The following is a 25410-nucleotide window of genomic DNA, read 5'->3' as shown; positions in this document are numbered from 1 at the left end:
AAGTGGAGAGGAGTGCCTGGCACTGGGTAATAGTCTTTAGACACTGTAACCATTTAAGTCTCACAACAGTCTTCTATGAAGTAGGCATTATCACACAACATTCAGGTGAGGAAAGTGGAGTGATCTGTACCCAAGCTTATTTCTCTGCAAAGCCCACTCATTTTCCCCTGTGTATGGGGCAAATCCCAGAGAAAGCTGACACTGTGCTATTTTTTAAATGTATGAAGTTTATCTTTGGCTATTTCTTATACTTTTGCCATCTCCCCACTTTCAATACCCCCTCGCCCACTCTCAGGTGACCCATCATATAAATCAGCTCTGGTTCCAGCACCATTAAAAAGGAATCATTTTCTTTTATTGAAAAAGCACATAGCTGAATAAGGAAACCATCTGATTATTTCAAAAGATACTGAAAAGCATTTTAATTTTTCACATTCATTATTTTAAAATAAAAAAAAAAGCTCAAACATTTAGCAAACTGAATGACAGTAACCAAATCCCTTAGGCTCAGATTCTTCATCCACAGCATGAGAACTACATCTCCCCGAGTCTTAATCTTTCCTCCTCTCTTTCTATTCAACCCAATGCTTGATATTTGTCAATTGCATTGTCACTTGTTTCCATTACATTTTATAGTCCTGGAAGGTACCTCAGTGATCAGAATACTGAATCATAGAGAAGAAAGGTTGTATTTGGGTTCTGGGAGCTGGCACTATAGACTAACTGTAGAAACATCAACACTTGAACTCAGCTCCTGACTGAGCGGCTAAGCCGTAGGAATATTGCTAATGGATAGACTAATTCGATTTTGATGGGGGAGTCTGTGGCTGGCATGGGTCCTGTCCTATATTCTTGCCTCATGCTATAGTTTTTGTTAATTGCTGGGATGAAGAGTCTGCTAACTAAATGATCAAATTTGTAGATAACATGAAGCCGGAAAAGATAACAAAATTAGGACCCCAAAATATTTTTATAAGCTGGAAATGTGTCCTGAGTCTAAGAATATTAAGTAGATGTCATGTCTAATATTTGGATCCAAACTGCCACCTAATTGTTCAAGCAGAGACATGGTAACAGTGAATTAGTCAGGACTCCTGGGGTGCTAAGTGACAGAAATCTTTCATTGTTTGGACACAAAAGAGGGAGGTTTTGGCTCTTGTAAGCAAATCCGGGGGGCCTCAAAACTTGCGTGCTGCTGGGACTCTCTCAATCAGTCTCATTTCTGATTCTCCTTGTGTATTTTTTAGTTTTCTTTATGAGGGAGGAACTCTGGCCTTCAAGAACTCTCATACTCACATGTTTCCAGTTTAGTGAAAATAAAGGAAATAGTTTTCTTGTCTAGGTCAAAAAAATTCCTGGGAAGGATTTTAATTGGCCTGGGTCAAGTACCACTCCAGGCCAAATGCTATAGCCAAGAAGGCTATATCATATCTGGTTCTGTTCTTTGTGCTTTAAAACAAACGTTAGCAAATTAGAAATAAGAGAGTTCCCATAAAGGTGAAGAAACATGAAATTTTATCATGTGCACAAAATGAGGAAGAATCAGGATGTTTAACCTGGAGAAGAGGGTATTTATGGAGACATGATAGGTGTCTATTATGTATTCAAGGAGGTGTCCTGTGGAAATGGGACTGAACTTAATTTACCGTAGCTTAGCGGGACAAACTTGTTCCAACACCACCTGTGGCACGTCACCAGCAAGCCCTGCTGTGCAGAGGAAAGAGCACAGGCCTTAGAGCCAGGCAGACCAGGCCATTCCTTAGCTGCGGCATGTTTTGCACCTTGACCAATGGATCTCATGTGAACACATGAGTATTTCAGAAGATTATGTTAAAGATTCCATGAGGCAAGGAATCAATTGCTGCTTATAGGATGCTTGCCATATCGTGGTGGCTTCATACATGCTAGCATTAGTATTAGCAGGCTTTGCATACACATAAGGAAGGCATCAACAACAACTAGGGTGATCCAAGCAAATGAGTCGTTACAAGTAATGTGCTTGCTGTGATTGTAGGTATTTAAATAGAGGCTTAAAAACCACTTGGTAGAGTGGATTCAAATATTGCGTCTGGACTAGGTGGCTTTTGGGGTCCCATCCGAGTTATAGAGTCAGTGATTCTAGGTCTTTATTCATTTCTTAACTCCTTAAACTATTTTTCAAATTCATATTCATAATTTATCTGTTTTTAAAAATTTAACAAGTAACAGTTTTAGTGATAATTATTGCATTTCTATATTTATAGATAACTGGCACATATGGAGGTGGAATAGCACAATTTGATATTTTCTCGTGTGCCAGATTTTTTTAATAAATATAGAAAACCCTATAGTTATGAAAAACTATTTGTTAAAATTAAATGTATATGCAACTGGGCATCTGTTCTGATATATCAAATCTCTCAAGAACCAATTTTCCTGTTGCTGTTGGATGGGATCCAGTGTTAGCCCAGAGTTTAAGGGCCTTAAGTTTCAGAGTGCCCAGTGAAAATTGAAAAAAACTTTACTAATTCCTGCACGTAATGCACTTCTCATTCTGGTTAAAATTAAACTATTTATAAAATTTGGAAAGTATGCCCTCCTTTCAAAAAACTATAGAGGGATTTTTTTCTTCCTTAATGATAAGAATTCCAAGTAAACCACATGGTACAGTGGAAAGACCAAATATTCGGCTTAACTAGATCTGGGAATAAGTTCTGCCTTTCTCTCTATTTCTACCTGTGAGATCTTGGGTGAGTTGTTTAATATCCTCAAAACTTCTTATCCCGCACATAAAAGGCAGAGAGTGGTACCTATTTATCAGGTGTGTTGTGAGGATGAAATAACGTCGACAGAGTGCCTTGCACACAGTAGATGTTTTGAAAATGTGGATTCCCTCTTGGATATGTGTGAACCTGTGTATTCTTGAAATGATGATAAGTATTGTATTGATGATAGGAATAGCTATGAAAGTAATATCTACCATTGATTGTATGCTTCCTGTGTGCTGGATATGAGACTAAGCTTTCATTTAAAATACATCATCTCTTTTAATTCTATCAACAGCTCTATGGAATGCATGGTGGAAAGATTGTTTGACAAGTGAAGAAACCGACACTCTGAGAAATTAACTTCCTAAACGTCCAATAGCTCATATGTTGCAGAAGTGGGTTTCAGATCCAGGACAGGCTGATTTAAGTGCCTGAGTTTTAACTCTTACTCTACATTGCTTAGTTAATATTCTAAAAGAATCTTTGGAAGAACTGAAGCAATGTTAATGGTGTTTTATACTTAGTGTAGATGATGTTCTCATTTTCATATGACTGAGGTGAGATGTTTTTTGCTTATGTGTGGCCGAATTTTCAGGACCTACTGTCTTTCTGTAGTATCAACTCCCATAGATTTTGATAGTAGGGCAATGACTGGGGACTTGCTATTCCAATGCTTCCTGCCACATTTATGTCTTGCTTAGGATATGGAACCAAAGCTACAAATTTGTTGTTCTCAGGTTATTAATTTGCATGGGAAAACATTCCAGGCAATATGATCTAGACAAAATTATGGATTCGTGACTTTCGTCTTTTGTCTCCCTTTACTTGTTGGAATTTCACTTGGGTCTACCGTGCTCTTCACCTCCCTCAGTAGGCAAGTCCAGCTGCTCCCCTTCCCTCCAGCGTGCCTGAGGGACTGTCTCCACGACCCACAGCAGAGCGCCTGGTCCTTAATGCCTCGTGGCTGCTTGTGTCCCCGAGGGCTTCCAGAGATGCTCAGAATACCTGTTCTTTCAATTTAGAAGGAGACAGCACTTAGCTATCACTGAATGTCAATGTTTAATTTGCTAGCTTCCAATTTAGGCTTATTTTTGAGAATTCAAATCTCCTTTCAAGCAAATTAGGTTAAACTGCTTGTGATGAGGGAACTGCCTGACCTTGAATCATTTTCTTTTTCCTTTTTGGAAGAGAGATAACAAAGGGGTTGACAGATGAAATTTAACTTGCTCTGGAGAAACCAGAAAGAGCTCATGAGCACAAATACATAGATCAGGGAGCAAGTAAGTCACACACTGAGGGTGTCATCTTCACAACAGAAACAACATAATACCTTTTTTGATGATTATATCTAGTGCCATACAAATTTTACAGTATGTATTCTATTTTTTAATGGTTTCCCATACAAAGGTTCTTAATATTTAACAAATTCTACAAAAAATTTGGGTAGATGATATTTAAAAAATGAACAGAAATTCAAGAACATCAAGAGTCTAATATTTCGTTTAAAATACAATTGTGTATCTTTTATTTTTGGTTCAATAAAAGTTTTCCCTATAGTCATAAGAAGAAGTTGTTCTTGGTACAAGGTTCCCTTGTCTCTAATGTCGCCAGAAAGTCTGTAAAGACAGCCACTTGGTATGTTGTTCCCAAACAAATTGTAGGCCTGTTGCAAAAGAATAAGGAACTCAGTTGAAAAGGTGTACACGATTTGACCATCGTCTAGGGCAGCGGGTCTCAGATTTAACAAGTCACAATCATCTGGAGGGCTTTTACCACTCTCAGAGTCTCAGACATGGTAGGTCTGGGGTGGCACCTGGGAATCTGTATTTCTAATAAGTTTCCAGGTGCTGCCAATGCTTATAGTCTAGGGAGCCTACTTGAAGAACCACGGATCTAGAGCAGTGCTGTCCGCTAGAAATACAACATGAGGTGCACAGACAATTTTAAGTTATCTAGTAGTCTCATAAAAAAGTAAAAAGGAATAAGTGGCATTAATTACAATAATACATTTTATCTAGCCTAAAATATCCAAAATATTATCAACAGAGTCAATATAAAAATTATTAATGAGATATTTTACATTTTTTTTCATATTAAGTCTTTGAAATCTGGAGCATATTTAATGATTATAGCACATTCTAGTGTGTGAAAATTAAGGCTAGTCACACTCCAAGCACTTCACAACCACATGTGGCTACAAGCTACTATATGAGAAAGTCGAGAACAAATGTTCTAATAAATCGCACTGCAAAGAAAGGGCTTAGAAAGATCGTCAGTGGATCTAAACCTTGGCTGCATCCAGAATCACTAGGGGGATGCTAAGGTCCACCCACAGAGAATCCCATTTAACTGGCATGGAGTAGGCCATGGGCAATAGTATTTTTAAAAAATCTTTCCAAGTTGTTATAATGTGTAGCCAGTTTTAAAATCACTGGGGTAGACAAAGTCCCCATTGAAGTAGGAACCACCTTTTCCCTTGGTAAAGGGAAAAAGGAAGGTATGCTAACACCAATAAGATATTTACAATGGTGAGGCAGACATACTCAAAGAGATTATTCCATCCTTGTACCCCTGGGAGGCAGATGTTGCTATTTTGCAGAAGGTGTAGTTGAAACTCGGACAGTTGCTCTGCCAACCTCAGTTTTGCCGCAGCAAGGACAGACACTTAGTTGAAGATGAAGCAACTGATTCCAAGACCTGCTCTTCCTGTGTTATCCTCCTGTCTGACTTGAGACTTAACTTTGATTCAACTGTCCCTTCAACTAAAACTGTGAGTTTACTCTCCCTCGCCCCCTCGTTTAATTAAATACAACTTCCTCATTTTTAGGGAAAAATAGAAACGTAAATTTTATTAGTACTAAGCAAATGTAGACAGTGGCTTCTCTCCATAGAAGATCTAGATACTTTTCCAAATGTTTGGGGGTAGTACCAAGCAAGATGATTACAACTGGCAGACTACTTTCCCTTACTTTTCTGTTTTAAAGAGTATTTCCTCTGGCTCATCATTTATATTTGATTCTTTGAGTTGAAAATCATGTCCATTTGATGTCTGAGAAGCTTTTCTGTCCTTGACTTATGCACTTTAAAGTTTCTTTTCTTGGAGCTCCTGAGCCATGTTGTGTGAGGGGACGCAGGGTAACAGCACGTGCGCCGGTGGCCTCGACAGCCCAGCTGAAGGGAGGAGGCAGAGGCCACGAGGGCAGCTCTGGCTGTCGGGGCCGGGGCAGAGGGCCCTCGGCTCACCAGGAGCTGCTGCTCCACACTTTCAACCTGATTGATCATGAGCTCTCCTGTATTAAAATGTTTGAGGCCTTTTGTGATTTTCAAGAATGTGGAATTTATTGTATTTAATATATGGTTTGAATTTCAGAACTCAAGGGACTTCAACCCTTTTTGTCTCGATTCACTCTTGTCTCCTCACTAGTTTGAAGCCTGGGATGTGTCTCCTTGAAGCTGAGAATTATAATTGCATTCCGATACCTCACCTACAGTGTTTTTCATGGCCCGCTTTTCATGTACTTCAAAATCATTAAACAAAACAAAGGGAGAATTTGGGTCTCTCACTGATCCGGCTTCAAATTCTCCTCTAACATTAATGATGTAAGGACATCTACCTAATTAAGCCAATCATTTGTATGTTCTTGCTGTATAGGCCATGAGTGTGACCTTGGAATCCCATTGCTGGGAGCCCTGGCCCCAAAATACTTCCCTGGAAACTGCTGTTTTTGAATGCCTGGATCTAAAAAATGTCCAATAACTATATTAAAGTCCGTGTTACTGGTTCTTGGAATCTGATGACTACTGGTTTGAATAAAGGCATTTTATCCATCCTTTATTAACTTATTAGCAAATGATATCCATTGTGAATCTGAAGACATATCAGAGAGGTAGGAATTTTGAAAGGTCCTAGTATGTACATTTGGCTAATTTATATTACATTTAATTCAACAAAAAAGGAGAAGACTCCTGTTGTGGAGAAGTAGGGAATAAACTTGGATAATGGGTCTGGCTGAATTATATAAGCCCCCAAAATTCAACTAAATAATTTGCTCCTTGAACTTTGTTTTTGATAAGAAAAGGCCATTGTGGTTTTCTCACCAAGTGGGTTATGGAACTGATGTTGAGTCCTGCATCAAGAGCTGCCCAGGGGTGGTGGCGGGAGGGCGTTTTTGTTACCCTCAATATGGTTTCATCCCCAATAATAGGTAAAAACAGGAGTCCCCTACGTCTCTTCTGGTTAGACTAGATTTCCTCCTATATAATAGGATGCTCAGTATGATTTGTCCTGAGATCTCTGCTTTATTTTGCTGAAGCCTCAAATGTTTAAGACAATATGATAGGTGTCAAGTGTCTCCCAATCTAAAGCTATTCACAAGACCATCTTCTGCATGCTGGGGAATTGTGATTCTAGCCTTTCAAAAAAGAGACACGGGGGCCGGGCGCAGTGGCTCACGCCTGTAATCCTAGCTCTCTGGGAGGCCGAGGTGGACGGATTGTTTGAGCTCAGGAGTTCGAAACCAGCCTGAGCAAGAGCGAGACCCTGTCTCTACTAAAAATAGAAAGAAATTAATTGGACAACTAAAAATATATAGAAAAAATTAGCCGGGCATGGTGGCGCATGCCTGTAGTCCCAGCTACTCGGGAGGCTGAGGCAGGAGGATCGCTTGAGCCCAGGAGTTTGAGGTTGCTGTGAGCTAGGCTGACGCCACGGCACTCTAGCCCAGGAAACACAGTGAGACTCTGTCTCGAAAAAAAGAGGCACGGGAAAGGTTGGCCATGTGTTGTACATCCTCCACCACCCCCAGCAGTGAGAAGGGCATGTGTCCCCTTCCCTGAAGCCAGCTGGAGGAGGGAGCTTTAAGAGAACAAGCAGGGAGCTTGCCATGTCCTCTGGAGTTTGGAGCACCCAAAGACTCTGTAAAGGTGCCTGCTGGTGGAAGCTGGCAGAGTAGGAGAGGCCTGAGTTCCCAGGGAGAGACACACCCCCAGTGTCAGGGCAACAGGCCAGTCTCCAGACAAGACAAGGGCCCAACAGAAGGAACCAACCTGGAGCCATCTTAAAAGATGTCTTTCCTAACAAGGCCACCAGAAGGGGCAATTTACCCTAAAAGAGGGATGGACATTTCATTCAGGGTCAGGAAAAGATAAGGCCAGGGAACTAATTTGAAAGGAATGTAGTAGAAAATATAAAGTTGATTTTTGTTTGCAGCATATAGATGCTTGTTCAACAAAATGGTTATATAAAATGCAACTTCAAGTCGTACCAAAATAAAGACACAATAAAAATAAAGACATGGTCAGTTATGTAAATCTTCTGACTTCATCTATATTAATTGTCCCTGAGAAATTTTGGAGCTGTCACATTAATTGTGTTGTGTTAGGAAGATCCGTCTAGCAGTGGCATAAAGGATGGTTCAGAGGAAAGAGAAAAGTGAGTTCCTGCCTCTGTCTTGGCCTACCCTTTACTTCCCCACTGCCAGATATCCAATTCATTGCTGCCCTTATAGAAATTATTCTTTGGTTGTCTGATTGCGACTTACCTTCTTCAGTAGAGCCTCAGCACTGAGAAGTCAGGGATTCATATGCCTGTTAGTATGCACAGCACCTAGGACAGCTCCTGGCCCACCGTATGTGTTCTAGAGTTGCTTCTATGTGGATGAATGAGTCTCAGTTCTGCTGCCAGGTCTGCGAGGGTGGGGCTTTCTTTGACAGTGGACTTTATTTGGGCTGCAGTTTTCTCAGTTGTAGAAGTATTGGTCTTGATTCCTAAGTTCCTTTTGAACTACAAACCCCTGATGCAGTAAGCATAAGAAAGGAAGAATCAAATAACAGGAAGAATCAAAGGCGATGTCAGTGGTCGTAAGCTTGAAAGAATATGGGAAAATAGTAGAACCAGCAGACTGAACTAATTTCAGGTAGGAGTGACAACTGGGACACTTGAGAAGAACTTTTTGGAAATGTTTATCTGAGATAAAGGGAACATATCCAATTAAAGTCCAGTTTGTATGTCAGGTTTAAGTTGGAAATTTGGGGGTTACCTTTACGCAAGTGATAGAAGGTAGGTAATGAAGTGGATTTAGAGAGAATAAAGCTAAATACTAAAGAAAGAGTGTGAAACTGTACTGAGAGTTGGTGGGTGGAAAAGGAAGGATGAACAGGGGTGGAGGGGACTCAGAGAAGCACCACCCCATAAGAACCTAAAGAAAAGAATAATTCAAGGGATGTTCTGCGGAAACGATTTGGTGCTTACAGTTCACAGTAAGAAATTGGAGTTTCATTTGTATGAATCTACAAACTGCTCACAGCCATGGGCTAGTGTGACCCCTTTGCCACATGACCCCACAGAAGGCTGTCAACATGTTTTTTTTTTGTTTTTTTTTTACTGTAATGGGATGCACCCACAGGACAGAAAGTTCCAAATTGAATTGGAAAAGAATTAAATTATATTTCAACTATCATAATTATTGGGACAAACATATGCTAATTATTTCAGGTAGATTTTTTAATGGATCATTCTCAGGGCAGGCCCCCCAAAATGATAAAGGATTAATAAACTATTGTTCTTGCCCAAAGACACATTTATTCTTCCTCTGCACAGCTGTTGATGTCATGTTTCCATGCAGATGGGATTAAGTCTAGTTCTTCAAAGGAAACAAGAGAACCACTGTCTTCAGCACGTGGGTGTGCTGCGGGGGACCCTGGAATAGAAGCAAGAGTCCAGTCACCGAGCTTTAAGTCCAACGAGTGATGGCTTAGAACTGGCCAAGCCAGACAAACTAGCACAGAGGATGGGAAGACAAAAGTGTTGTTAAAGGAAAACTAGTATGGGGAAGGAATCTGGTATAATAATCTTTAAATGCACTTATGGGGTATTATAGAATTTGTTAACTAATTTTTTTCAGACTCAGCAGTTGACATGCCTTGAGGGGACATCCACTAGCTTCACAGGAATCAGTAGAAGTACTGGGGGGAGACCACGCCCCCGTGTTTCTTTGCCTTATCTTCAGAATGGGGCAAAGTATGTCCACGGGACCTTGAAGGCAGAGGGAGGAAAAAATGGCCCATACTGTCAAACCTCTTTTGTATATAGTCTGACTGTGATATCCAGAAACACACGAACAGTTTGAAAATTGCTGAAAATGCAGGGTGTGCGTGAAAGCTGCACTGTATCAAAGAAAGAATCCAAAGGACACATTTTCAAAGGGAAGACTTGCCGGCAAAGAGCACTGTGGACAAATCAACATGAAAACAGTGGCTGATCTAATCGCTGCAAGAGGAACAAATGTTAAGCATCCTCCCTTCAGCCGCCGGCCTATTATCCCTCTGAATACCGAGCCTTCCGATGCCTCCCCGCCTCCCTCCAATTTCAGAAGTGTCAGACAGGAGACACAGTGCCAGCGAAAAAGCCTTCCATCGATCCCTTGTTAGCTGGCTGCGTGTTTCGTCCCGCGGTTGCATGTCTGCGCGGGCCGACGCGGTGTCAGTCATAATTACCACCTGTTCGCGCGCTCGCTGCAGGTGCTGTCACCTCTGCGGCGTTCAGCGGCCGCGGCAGGAAGGGTGGCGATTGCCCAGGAGCAGCGACTGTCAGGCTCTGGGTTTCAGAGCATAATTGCTGCCTGTGCACAAATAGCCCTGGCCACTTCCCTCCTTCCCCTCCCGACTCGGGAACGAGAGGCCCCCGCCGGCACTCAACACTAACTCGCATTCTCCAGGCAGAGGAGATCAGAGGCGCAGCCAATGTCACTTCCGTGCCATGAGTCGCATCTGAACTCTCAGACACGTCAGTCCGTGAAACAAAAAAAAGTTCAATTTTTATAAACAGTACAGACTGTCACTTCTTGCCCCTGCAGTTTAGTGCTGCATGGTTTGTTTTTGTTTTTAATAATATCATTCTCTGAAGTTTTTGATTCGAGACTTTCATAAAAATGATGTTTGCATTACATATTTGCATCCTTCCTCATTCATTCTAGTGCCATAGAGAACAAGCCACAGATAACGCTAGATAACAAGTAACCGAGTGCTTGGTAATTGACTGGCTTTGTTTTAAACACTCTCTGCTAAGTATGTAATTTAAGCTTCAGGACTCCTCTAACAAGTACCATTGCTATTCCCTTTTATGGATGAAAATATCAAGGCATAGCATGGTTAAGTTCTACCAGCTTTTCCTCGACTCTTCCATAATCTTTTCTTGTCTTTTACACGTGGTGCCCATAGTGCTAGCCCTCTCCTCATCAAGCTACCTCCAGTATATGCTGAGAACTCATCTCAAATATCAGTTGCTTGGGAAAGCCCTTCTTGATCTCCTCTCTCAGTCTGAATTAGATACTCTTACCAACTTGTTTCATATCCATTGGATAATTCTTATTTATGCTACTGTAATTATTGGTGTTGTGTCTGTTACTTCCTTCTGGGACAGGAATTTATAGAAATTCCCCAAATAAATTGCTTTCCTGAGCCAACTGTCTTCTGATTCAGGGCTAATCTGACATTTACAGTCGTTTCTTGTCATATGCCAAGGACTGGTTCCAGGATCCCCGCATATACCAAAATCCACACATACCGCCCCGTGGAACCCACATATACAAAAAGTCAGTTCTCCAGATACTTGGGTTTTGAATGCCAGGAATACTGTATTTTTGATTCACGTTTGGTTGAAAAAAATCTGCGTGTAAGTGGACCAGCGTAGTTCAAACCCATGTTGTTCAAGGGTCAACTATATTTATATAATTATTAGCAAGAAAAATATGATGAAAATCATAGCATTTCTTTGCCATTTTTTCCCCTTAAATTTACCAAAACATTGCATCTTCAACTTTATAATGTTACCACGAAGCACCAGTCACCAGTGTTTACCACTGATTGACATGGCATTGGAAGATGATACTACTTAAGTTTTTAAAACTTCGGATTTATGTGAATAAGAGTCTGTAGGTTCAAAGCTGTGATGCTTTCACGTTAGAATCCTGTGCCAGGATTAGAATGATTTTGCCTTCCAGTGATGGCAAGAAGGCGAGGCTGGGGTCGGGAGGGCTGGTGGGGGCCAAAGCTGACTAATCACGGGCACCTGGAGAACTTTGGGAAAATGCAGACTCCCTGTGTCCCACCATCACCAACCCATTGGGTCAGATGTCTGGAGCTGAGGCCCAGGAATATGCATTTTTCAAAGTGCTCTAGTTAATTCTTGTGATCAGCCAAGTTTGGAAGCAGTGTCGCAGGCCTTGAGGTGGCTTAAGTCCGTTTGGTTTAAGTAATGACCAAAAACTAAGCTAGGATAGCTAAGGCTGTCTTCTGATGTGTGGACATGGGAACATCAGAGAGGATAAAGTAAGCAGCTTGCTAGTCACATGTGTAGCAAGAAGCAAATGAACAAGAAATGGACAGTTTTTTAGGTCAGGGATCCATTGTTATAACCTAGAGAAGCTTCATACAATGCCTATGTCCCAGGGCCCACACCTGCCAATTAAATCTGCATCTGAAATCAGAGGAAAACTCAGGCCTCAGTGTTCTTTGAAAGACAGCCCAGATGATGCAGCCAGGTCAGTGTGGGACTAACAGCACAGTCAGCAAGCTTCGAATTGGAGGCACTTCAGAAATCGTCAGATGCTGTGAAAGATGGTATATCATTCAGACTGGCTAACATTTCCCAAAGACTTTCTTCAGGATGCTACTTCCTCAAGATGCTCCAAAAACAATTCTGTGAGAAAATAAATCTGAGAAATGCTGTCTACTCCCACCTTTGAGACTTACATGCATAGACCATATTAATGTCTCTGAGAAAACTCGTGACCAAGAAAACTGTTAACCTTGGTTTAGTACAGTAGTTTTCCATAGAAGCCACTTTTTATTTTCCTAGCATCTACTAACACCCTGTGGAGCTCCAGAAATGATGAACCGAGGTGAGGAGGATGAGTACTGAGCCCCATCCAGGGGTGGCGTGTGGCTTAGGCTCCTCTCCATCACGTGCTAGGGAATGAAGGGACCTAGACCTTGGAATTCCAGTTCTGATACTTCAGTTGTAAAATGATGGGCTTTCAGGGGTGGGTGGAAACGGGCCTCTCTCAGTGTGAATAACCAGGATGCTTTGATCCTTTGTTCTGGGATGTCTTCATGTATGAGGTCAAGTAACCTTCAGTGGTCATGGAAACTCCCTTTTCCCCACCCACCCACATTCAGCAGAACAAGTATCTTTGGCCTTGGCTTGAGAGCCAGTTGAATTTGGGCTTGGTTGTTGGCTTGCTCTGCTTATTGAAATGGGAGTGACATTGAGTCCAAGCAGAAACCTTCCATGTGCTTGCATGGTTTGGCATTGTCTCTTTGCTCCTCCCGGCACCTGGAGAACAATTTGCCCTACAGAGGAGCTGCTCCTTCGGCCAGGCCTCCAGGACCAGAGACACATGGGGCTGTATCCAGCCAAGCCCGGCCCAACCAGGTCATGTAACATGAGCAAGAAGTAAATATTTGTTACTGTAAACATGGAAGATTTGGGTCTAGTTTATAGATTACATTTAGTAATCTACAGATTACATTTGTTTGGCTTCTGAGTCAAAGAAACCAAACAACTCCTCAAAATGAAGAGATAATCAGGGAAATTTACACACTAACATTAAGAAATCGATGTCACTTTTACAAGATGCAACAGAACTGGTTTGCTTGTGTTTAAGAACCCTTATCTTTAGTGATCCACACTGCAATACTTATGCATAAAGTGATACAACGTGGGGACAGGGAAGTGGGCAGAGTTATAAACTAAGTAAAAATGCCCAGGAGTCGTTTAATTGTTGCAGATGGGGAATGTGTCATTAGACTTTCACTACCTTATTCTACTTTTGTGTATGTTTGAAATTTTCCATGGATAAGGAAACTAGAAAGTCAACACTCACAAAAATTATTCTCTATGGGTTGAAAATTAATGGAGTACCTTGTTAGGACTATTAGAATCTTTTAATTTTATAGCATTGCCAATGAGCCATCCCTGCCACAAAAGAATTAGCCCGAGATATCTAATAATCTTCACCATGTCATTATTATCCCTACTTTTCTCGGTGGAAACTGGTGTCTATTTGGAGCTGGAACACTAAGAAAGAGAAATGTAGCTCTAGAGAACTCAAAGGATAATTATGCTTTTTGAATATTGACACACTTACATGTTTTTCCAGACGTAGATTTTGTGTAGGCGAAAAGAAAGTGATTTGATTATAAAAGATCCGGTTTCTTCAAATTTTTTAGAGGTAAAAACTTCATTAATTAACATCAAGGAAAATGGAGCATCTGCTACTTTTTTGTCAACAGATTTTAATAATATTGAACACTGCTAATTAGATAGAACTGAAATATAGCTCTTTGTATGTTAAATTAAGATGGTTTCTTCTGCTATTTTGTTTCCTACTAAATTTTATTTAAACTGTGGCAACTCTTCAGAGTTTTCCTCAACCACTTAAGTTAAAGTGATTTTGAATACCAGCAGGTAAAAAGAATGCATGTCAAAAAAAATGCTATCATTATCACTGCTGCGATAGTCACTGTGACCTGGAAGGAGAAGAGCGATATTCCAGCTCAAGGATGTTCTTGCATGTTTCTGAGGTCAAGGTACATCTGACACGCTTGAGGTGGAACTGCAAAGCAGCACTGGTTAAAGCCCAAATGAAATAGCTGCTGCAGTAGACGTGCGAGGTCCGGGAGACAGTGGAACCTTTTGTTTACCTTTAAATATTGACTATTTTTAACCAGCAAATGGTAGATTACCCATGGATATCTGGACGGAAACTTTGGGCCCAATTTAACCTCAGCTCTAATTCATGAATCAAAATCAGAAGCACTGTTAAACTAATCAGAACCTATTTTGATTATAGGAGGCAGCAGAATAGCACCGTAGGAAGACAGATAGAAATGACGCCAGGTACTGTGAGGCTCAGGTTGGACTTCACTGTGTTTGGCTGTGTGACTTTCAGCAAATGAGTTAAGTAGCATCAACTTCTTCGTTTGTGTCATGGTGATGGAAAGTCTTGCCATGTAGGAATGCAGTGAGGGGGAATCACACAGCAGTTGTCAAGTTCTCTTCAGAGAAAGGCTCTCAGATTTTCTTGGTTCTCAAACACGGGCATTCCTACTAAATCCACTTGGGTGCTCTTGGTGCCAGTCCTGGGTCGTGACAAGAGTCAACATTATCTGCTAGGTCAGGCCAGGCTCCTGCAGAAAAGCTTCCTATCAGTGGAAAGTTCATTTCTGAGAAATCGGAGCTGAGAATGTTATTAAGCCATAGCAGATTCTTAAATCCCTCACCCTCAGTGACTTAATTTTCCTGCAATTCACTTACAGGTCATGGACTAGGCAGGGAAGCACCATCCCAACATAGCACAGTAGAGCTCTGATGGCCTGCCGCCTCACAGGGGGCCAGTTTTCCCAGGAAAATATGACTCAAGGCCATCATGTACAGTCATGAAAGTTGTGCACTGCACAATTCCAGAGGGTGCAGTCAACATGAATGGTACTTCTAGGTGTCAGCACTGCACAGTCTGCTTGGTTGTATGCTGTGGCCCTGAGTTTGCAGTCTTTCTTTAGACACAGGGCTCCTAGGGCCTTTTCAAGCAGCCCAGATTCCCAATGTTGTATATCTGAATAGCCTCCCCTCCCGTGTGCATCTCCTGGGGTAGCCTGCCCACCATCTTTGACATGTGTTCCCTTGGCCATAGAAAAGCTACAACAACTGAAATCTGAGCCTCCTTCCTCCTGTGGATGCCAGTGCTTCCTTCCACATGGGAGCTGGCAGCGTCTCCTTGAGGGTCCCAGTAGAAGAGACTGCCTGACTGGCTTAGCCAGCAGACTCCAGGCCATGGTCTATACTCTTGTACATCTTGCCTTCTGACCTTGACAAGTGAGCTCCTCAGCCTGTACCCCTGACTTACTCAGGGGGCCACTGCTCACGGCCACGTGCACATCTCAAGACCCCAAACTTCCCTTCCCTGTGGCTGGTAATACAGGTCATAGTCTCTTCCGCCTGAGTAATGCATTCTGCTCTCTTATTCCACAAGGTGTTTCTCCCAAATCTTTCAAAATGTTTAATAACTTGTTTGCAGGGAGTCTAAAACTTTCTTAATTTTTTTCCCTTAAAGACAAAAGCTTTTAGGGACACATATTTATTAAAAAGTCTAGAGCTTCCCAATTCTTTTCCTTGAAAGGCAGTTGTGTTCTCCCTCTATCTCTCTCTCTCTCTGTCCTTTATGGCCTCTAGGCTACCAAATTATCCAAACAACACTTTTTGTCTTTGTTTTGTTTAATTGTAGTTGGCCTTTGAATCTGAATCTGTATCTTAGGATTTGTGGAAAATGGCACAACACTAGAATTCTGGTGTAAATCATATACAACTTTACACAAGACTGTCAACTGTCAATACTTGGGGAGCTCCTATTTTGTATTAGGTGCTTTTGGAGATGCAAAAATGTTTAAGATACAGTCCCTGATCTTAATGAGCTTAACATCTTTAATATTAAGTGTAATCTATGGAAATGTGTGACTTTTCACTTCTTCAGTGAACAGGTGACTCCCAAGATTTTCTCTTTATGTGTATCGGGATTGTGGGTCCTGCAGGGAAGAAGAATGACACCCTGGGTGTGCAATCAAGAAAACACAAGGCAACAAAATTATCGCTTAGTAGTGCTTTATAGCTAATAAAACACTTTTTTATCTATTTCCTCCTTGACCCCGCCATAATGCACCCCCTTCCTTTGACCCACAGCAATACCTGGGGTACCCATGAATGGGACGTTTTCTACTCAGGCTTCAAGCAGTTGGGGGAAGAGACAAATGAGAAAAATCACCAATCCTAGTGCTGTGTGATGAGTTAGATGTTAGAGGTTAAAAACCAAGTTTCTAAAGAAAGTTGGTTCAGCTCAAGTTAGCCCTAGCTGAGCTCTGCTTCGTGACTGGAGATCAGAGGTATTGTTAAACTAATCGGAATTGAGTTTGGTGTATAAAAGGAAGCAGAACAGCACAAGGGAAGGAGGGATGAAATTGGAGTCAGGTAGCTCAAGGTTCAAATCTGAACTTCACTTACTAACCATGTGGCTTTGGGCAACTTACTTTAAGGTAGGAGTGGGCAGGGGTCAAAGGGCTGGCTTGGGGCAAGCATCCGGAGATGCGTGGTGAAAGATGAATCTTGAAGAGTGAGTAGCCACTGCTCCGGAAGAGGAAGTGCCTGGAAAGACATTTGGACATGCACTGGGTCAAAGGCACGGAGGCAGGGAGGTGGGTCGGTCAAGTGGCCGCAGAGCAGAGGGCCTGGGCTGGTGGAGCTCGGCGGACACTGATGACAGAGACCCTGTAAGCCACACTCGGAGATCTGGGTAAGCCACGGTAGGACTCTGGCAGGCATGACACATCATTTTCACACTTGCACAATAAATGAGAATGAATTAGGGCTACAAAGGAAGCAGGAAAGCTTCTGGGAAGCCACGGAAGCTGCTGTGGCAAAATGGTGAGAAGCTGGACCACTTTTGGCACTGGCAGTGAGTGTGGAAAGGAAGTGATTGGTCAAGAGAAGGGCAGTGTCCTAGCCCAAACCTACTCGGGGTACACCAGCACGGGCAGGCACTGTAGCTATGCACATCTCATTTAATCCTCAAAGTCGACGGGTACAAAATGAAACAGGTGTAGGGCTGGAGTTAGTCCACATAATGCTTTGAGTGAAGTAGGAAAGTGCCTCCTAAGGCTAGGAGCATGGCTGAGAGAAGATGGCGACTTAGTGGGTAAAACCCCACTCTGGTCACATGGCTCAGCAAGCAGAGGATTTCGGCTCTCCCTTGCCTCTTCCGCTGGGTGCCTTTGTGTAATGCCAAACCATCCATCGTGCATGACAACCTGTCAAATGAGGACCCCAAAGCTAGCAATGTTCATTAATTAGTTTGTCCCAGTAACGCCTAGTGAGAGAAGAGCCAGGATTTGCATCCTGGTTGTCAGCTACTTCGAAAGCCCACGTTTGTAATGGTGTGGGAGACCTTCATATGTCAACTTTTATAGATAAGAAAACTGAAGCTCCAAGGGTTTAAAGCAATTTGCCTATGACTGGAAATCAGGAGTAGTGTAAGGGAAAATGAAACTCAAGATGTCTGTCTCCAAATCTCACTCACTTTCCTAAAATCAAATTAACCTCAGTAATTTTAAGTGGCAAAAATATGACAGAATGCAAGAAATTGTGGGCCAGTAATTCAGGGGTTGAACATGGATGAATTGCTTTAAAATTATCAACTGTATATCTCAGAATATGACTTTGAAGCAATTAAATTGTCATCACATTTCTGGTGGTCATATTTTGAATGCTGAAAAAAATGCCTAGCTTGAAAATTTGAGATTTCTTTCCCCTTCGCATAACTGGGTAGCATTACCTATAAAACAGAGGGCAATTTCGCATTATTACAGGAGTTATACCAAAAAAAACTTGGGTACGACTAGCACAGTAATATTTGTGAAAATGACCCCTATCTTGTGGAGATTTCCCATTGCCTGTGGTCCATAGTTGTTTATTCAGATACTCATTTCAAGAGGTACGTGCACCTGCTTTGAGGTGTGATGACAACTCTATGTCCTGACTTCCTGTGTCTTTTCAGCCTCGGAATACAGAAAACAATGATGATGATGCTAAAATGCCTTGTATCTAAAAACTCGTACATCCTTTCTAGATAGTAACTGATAATTCATTTTTTCCCCATAGCATCTCTGAGATAAACCGTTCTCTTATATTCATTTTATGATGAAACCGAGATTTGGAAAACTCACGATCCGTACGCCATGATGCCAGTGGTGGGGCGATAATGAAGATTGCGTATGGTGTGTTCCTTTGTGGGTAAAAGAAACACACACTTGTGTGCTCTCTCGGATACTGACCAGGTCCCAGTACAGTAGGATGATGATGGTTCTGTCTTCACAGAAGAGGAAACGCAGGCTCAGGAAGCTTGCGCTCATTCACTCATCCACTCATCCATTCAGTACGTGCTTAGTGGGAGCCTGCTACAGCCAGGGCCTGTTCAGGTTGCCGAGGACACAGCTGTAGACAAACGAGACAAAACTCCCTCAGGGAGTTTATAGTCCTGCTGGCTGATACGTTTGACTGCTAAGGCTGCCATAACAAAGTACCACGAACTGCGTTGTTTCAACAACCAAAATGTATTTTCTCTCAGTTCTGGAGGCTGGAAGTCCAAGATGACAGGTCTCGTTTCTCCTGAGGCCTCTCTCCTTGGAGGTGGCTGCCTTCTCCCTATGGCCTCACATGCCTTTCCTCTGTGTTTACACATCCCTTGTGTCTCTTCATGTGTCCAAATTTTCTCTTCTTATAAGGACACCAGTCAGATTGGATTAGGGCCCACTCAACAGACTCATTTTACCGTAATCATCTCTTTAAAGGCCCTATCTCCAAATAAAGTCCCAGTCTGAGCAACTGGGGTTTAGAGCTTCAACGTATAAATTTTGGGGGACACAGCTCATCCCATGACACCAGCCTAAAGCCACACACGTGACAGGTAGGAAGCCTGGATTCATCTCTGCTCTTCTGACCTATTATCAGAACCTAGAAGCTGTTGCCGCTTGTCTACCAGAGCAAGACCGGACACAGCACTGCTGGCCTGCAGGGGCATGTGTGTGTACGCGTGTGGCATGTTCGTGTGTTGTTAGGAACAAACTACTTATAGGAAGGGTAAGTTTGTACTTCAGGGGCTTGGATAACAGTTTAGGGTAGCTGATCTCCCAAAGCTCCCCAGAACTTTCCGATTCATTGCTCAGATCTCACCAATTATTCCTTCCCCTTCAGCCGTCGGCTCTTGAACATTTTGGTTTCTTCCGTGTCTTTTTCCATGACTTCAAAATTCACACCATTTAAAAATAGTAGCTTCGACTATTCTTCAAACTAGAGCTTCTTTCTCTTTGACTTCAAGACTTTCTGGTTTGATACCTTCAAATGTTTTTCCCTTCCACACCAAGCAGTTAATGCTCGCTGGTGGTTTAGCTTTTCAAATACCTTCGTAATCATACATTTTGTGTTTATTTATTTGTTCTTTTCTCAGTTTTAACTGTGTATCTTTGCCTGCTATGCTGGAATAAACAAGGTTATTAACTGAATGATATTTTTTTAATGTATTAAGAAGTCCTATTGCTTTTTTTAAATGCTTCTTCTAAGCACAAGGCAGATCTGTACAACTGAAATTTCCACTCTGTGCTCTCAGTTTACTGACTGTGAAATAAATAAAAGACAGCTTTTGCGTTTGGTAACCTTGAAGTTCTCAGGGTACTTTTACCACCAAGGCTGGGTAAGTGAGTGTTTTCAAGTGACTTAAGGAGACCAGGGGAGGGAGACGGTGCACAGGGAGTGAGCCTGGTTTTTACATGAAATAAAAAGAAGACTTGGGATATTTAAAACTCAAATTAAGAGAAGTAAGCAGAAGTGAGGAGGAAAAAAAAAAACCAGAGGGGAATAATTTTATAATTTAAGATGCACATGATGCGTTTCAATATTGTAATACGCACAGAAGCTCTTAATTTTCTAATATATTCAGTAACTCATGGTGCTTTTCTTCTGGAAGGAGTGCAGGTGACTTCACATGTATCCTTTTTCTTTCCCATAGGTATCACCTCTGCATGCGGCAGAACCATCTCTAGGATAGAGTAGAACCACTAGTTAACAGAAAATAATCGGACTCCTTCAATAATGAGCAGAAAGAAAGATACTTGGGATCCAATGAATAGTAAAGGCACTCGTTCTGGCAAATGAATTCTGGCCTAGCTGTTAACTAAATTTGTTATAGTAACAATTTTAAAAAGCCTTTTATTCTGTTTGAATAAAGACAAAAATAGTATCCCAAGTATCTGGAGCTGTACCTCTCCTTTAAATTTGTTCTTTCTTCATAGACCTAGCCATTTTGAGGCTTGAAGCTTTTCTTGGCAAATAATTCTGTGGTGCCCTATTTTTTCATAGGATGAAAAAGTTCATGTTAGATACATACAGTGACCTTTTGCTGTCTAAATATTCAGCAGACACTAGTGTGATTTCCTGAACCAAATAAGACTGGAGTTTTATGAGACAAGCAGAGGTCAGCAGGCTTTTTCTATAAAAGGCCAAATAGTAAATATTTTGGGATTTGTAGGTCATATGGTCTCTATCTTTACTCACCTCTGCCTTCGTAGTGCGAAAACAGCCGTAAACAACATGTCCAGTTGACCCTTGAAAAACACAGTGGTCAGGGGCACCGAACCCAGAGCACTTGAAAAAAATGTGTTAACTTTTAACTCCTCAAAAGCTTAGCTACTGCTAGCCTACAGAAGCCTTACTGATAGCCTGGACAATCTATTAACACGTATTTTGTATGTTAGATGTATTATATATTGTATTTGTATAATAAAGCAAGAGAAAAGAAATGTTATTAAGAAATATCATAGGGAAAAGAAATATATTTGCTTTCATTAAGTGAAGGTGAGTCATCGTAAAGGTCTTCATGCTTATTGCCTTCATGTTGAGTAGGCTGGGGAGGAGGAAGACGAGGGGTTGGTCTTGTTGTCTCAGGGGTGGCAGAAGTGGAAAAAAATCCTCCTATAATTGGACCCATGCAGGTCAAACCCTTATTCTTCAAGGTCAACTGTAAATGAATGGGTGTGGCTGTGTTCCAATATAACTTTTATTTATGGATACTGAAATTTGAACTATGTGTAATTTTCAGATGTCACAAAATACGATTTTGACTTTTTTCTAGCCATCTAAAAAACGTAAAAAATATTCCTAGCTTGTGGGCTGCACAAAAACAGGCTATGCACTTTTATTTACTGACCCTTGGGATGAAAGCTTGTGTGGCATTAGTGGTTGCGTTATGCTATTGAGGGATATGTCACATGATTGATTCTAATCAGCAAATTAAGGTAGTGATTCTCACCTAAACATTAATACACTGAAATAGCTAGATAATTGAGTTGTAGTATCAGGACTTAGATTTTCTGCCACATGTAACCAAAATCAGAACGAGAACTGCCTAGTTCTGTCAGGTTCTAGTTCTATTTACTCCGTGTGGTAGAGATGTGATTTTTTAAAATGTCTTTTCTACCATATTCTTTTCCCTACACCTTCCTCCCACTAAAGGAGACTCTTTTCCAGCCCAGCTCCTGGGTCTTTTCTGATCTTGAATTGGGAGAAAGATAGGACCTTAGAGGCACAGAGAGTGAAGGAAGGACAGAGCCAGACAAGCAGAGCTGCTCGACCTGGGAAGATTGGAGGACGTGAGAAGACGGGGAATCCTTATGGCTGCGACTGTGGGGTCAGTTTTGAATTTTAGGCTGTGGGAAGCTGAGTAGAAGAGAAAAGAGGGAAGGGGGAAAGGAATTTGAGTAGTGTTGTTAGGTATTATTAATTAGCTCTTTTTTGATGTGCTTCTAGAAGCGTAAGTAAAGATTAGAGTTCCCTTTTAAAGCTTACGTCTTGGCTGCTGGGCTGTGTGTCTTTGTTAAGATTCCTTCCAGAGACCGGGCCACACGAGGCCTCAGATTTATTAGGTATATAGCTGTCTAAAATATCATAAAAAGAAGAACACCACATGCACAATGCAGCTTATTTGATTTTTATTTACTCTTTTCTAGATAACTTGGAATTACTAAATATTTCATGAACTTTGACAAAGAGTGTACAACTTGCACAGGGGCTAGAGTTGCCAAAAGATAGGTTAATTAGCATTTTAGTTTGGGCTTTGAGGGTAAGGATTGTTCACTTATCCTAAGAAGAAGGTTTGAGACTTTGTTTTGGTTTCCGGGTACAATAGTTCAGCAATCCTAGTTGAATTCCTCATTTGAGTAATGTGTTCTCTGATAGACCTAAGAACATTAAGAAAGTAATTAATTTAAAAATGCCAGTGTCATTTTATAAATTAAGAAGTATCTATTTACGTGCACAGACTCAGTAGAACTGTGACATATGATTCTTATCCACCGAGGGCCTTCTGTCTACTTAGTTTTGATAACATGAAAAGGCAAAAAAGAGATTCTAAAAATGAGAGCAACATAGCATCCTGTCTCATAAATATAAATATCTGCAGATATATAAGATACCATAAATTGTTTTGAGAAGCTGTCAAAACTTCCATTAGAAACTTTATTTGAAATATATAACAACAATAAAAATCTGTGGAATGAATGAATGAATGCCATAGCCCCTCTTCACTTTACCTTGGGCCTGAAGCTAGGGCTAGGATTCACTCAGAAAAGACAGTTGCTCTTGCTAAGAGATTTGGTTTCTTCCTTATAGATTTCTTGATTGGCTGACACCTTCCACATGCTTTTCTAGATAACTTGGAATTTATCACAGCACAGAAATAACTCTTCAAACGCAATTACACTTTAAAATAATTTAATAACTCAAAGGAAACATACAAAGAAATGAAGTTGATTTGCTCAGTTCTTCTAAAGCTCAGGCAGCAATCAAATTATCACCAATATCCTCACCAATAAGGACAAAATAGTTTTGAATAATCAAACACTTTGCAAATACATGAAATGTTACCCCTCAAAGCTCTATCCATTGCTTACCATCTTGAGATGGAAGAAGATTTTGATTGAGATGGTCTATGATCACACTGGTACACTATGTTTGCTAATCCCAATCCAAATACTGAGTGGTATCATTAGAGATACAGTTGCTTATAATAGCAGAGCTAAGCTTATGCGTAGCTCACGTAAATGGCACTAGACAATACAGTATATTGATATTTACTCTTTGAGTATGCTGAGGTAGCAATTACTGTATAAACTGTGTAAGGCAAATTCATCTTCTGTTCATGTAGGGAAAGTCTCATGTATACCACGAAAGGCTAGAAATGTGCTGAATCTGTCACTTATATTCTATTTACATTTGAAATACATCAGGAGTCCCCCGTCTGTATTTTCTCTAGCTCTCCAAATGCTGCCTGCTGATGGATAGTTTCTATTCATAGGCCCAGAATTGAATCAGTCAGAGCAGAGGTAGGATTTCAATTTCCATCATGTGACTGGATCTTCAATTAGTCTTGGTGCCAACAGATTTAGTGACTCATATTCTGGGGTTGCCCCAGATGTTCTTATAGCTTGAATACTCATTTTGTTTTCCAAGTTGGGCTTTTGTTTAGTTTGCTTGTTTAGCACTTGTGTTCTTTCCTGAGATGGGAAGCTTGTTCTGAATTCAGGCTCTGCTTGGTGGGACCCTGATAACTTATGAGAAGATGGTAGAGCACTACCTTTTAATACTGAAAAAAAAAAAAGTCAACCTAAAATTCTATACCCAGCAAAATTATTTTTTGAAAACAAAAGCAAAATAGGAAATTATTCACACACACACAAGCTAAAAGAATTCATCACCGGCAGAACAATGTAAAAAATGTTAACGGTAGTATGTTAGTCAGGAGAATAATATCAGGTGGATATATGGATTGATATAGAGAAATAAAGAGTGCCAGAATAGTAAAGACATGAGTAAATAGGCAAGTTTTTATTTATTATTTAAAAGTCTTTAAAATATAATTGAATGTTTAAACAAACATAATAGCAATGTATATAAAAGATGTTTGGCAACATTAGCATAAAGGCCATGATGGGAAAAATGGAAGGTTCTTATACTATAAAAGGAAAGGTATAAAATACACTTTATGTAGACTGTGATAATTTAAAAGTGTATACTATAAACTCTACAATCACCACTACAATAACAATATATTTACACCTAATGAGCCAACAAAAGAGATAAAATGAAATTTTAAAAACAATCCAATAAAAAAGGAGAACAAGAAAAAGATGGAACAAACAGAAAAAAATAGCAAGATTATAGACATAAGCATATTGAAAGTCACATTAAATTTTAATGGTCTAACCATTAACCACCACGCAGATATTATGAGATTGTTTACAAAAGCAAGACCCAACTGTATGGTGTTTTCAAGAAATAATTTAAATATGAGGAAAAAATAGATTAAAAGGAAAAGGATGGAAAAAAATATAAACATTATAAATAATATAAAACAATATAACAGTCAAAGGAAATCTGGAGGGACTATATTGTTATCAAAGTATATTTTAGAGCAAAGACTATTATCAGGGACAAAGAAGATCATTTCATAATAAAGGGATCATTTTACCAAGAGGACATACAGTGCTAAATGCACATGCACCCAATAACAGAACTTCAAAATACATAAAGCAAAAACTGATACAGCTACAAGGAAAATAGACAAATCCATAACTATTTCAGAAATTTTAATATCCCTCTGTCAATAATTGATAGAACAAGTTGATACAAAATCAGGACGGACATAGAAGATGAACAACACTATCAACCAAACCTGACCAATTGATACGTATAGAACTCCATCCAATAGCAGCATTATATTTATTATTTTCAAACACGCACAGAGCATTTACCAAGAGAAATCATATTCTGGGGCATAAAACAAGTCTCAATACACTTAAAAGGATGCAAGTAATACAAAGTAGTTTTTTGATTGCAATTGAATTAAACTAGAAACAAGTAAAGAAAGATCTCTGGAAGTCCTCAAGTATTTGAAAACTAATTAACATAGTTCTAAATAACTCATGGGTTAAAGAAGAAATCACAAGTGAAATTAGAAAGTACTTTGATCTGAAAAAAATTGAAAACATAACATATCAATATTTGTGG

This window comes from Propithecus coquereli, unplaced genomic scaffold, assembly GCF_000956105.1.
Source record: "Propithecus coquereli isolate 6110/MARCELLA unplaced genomic scaffold, Pcoq_1.0 Scaffold25, whole genome shotgun sequence".
In the NCBI taxonomy this organism is placed as follows: domain Eukaryota; kingdom Metazoa; phylum Chordata; class Mammalia; order Primates; family Indriidae; genus Propithecus; species Propithecus coquereli.
The sequence above is the reverse complement of the archived record's forward strand: the minus strand, read 5'-3'. Positions refer to the sequence as shown.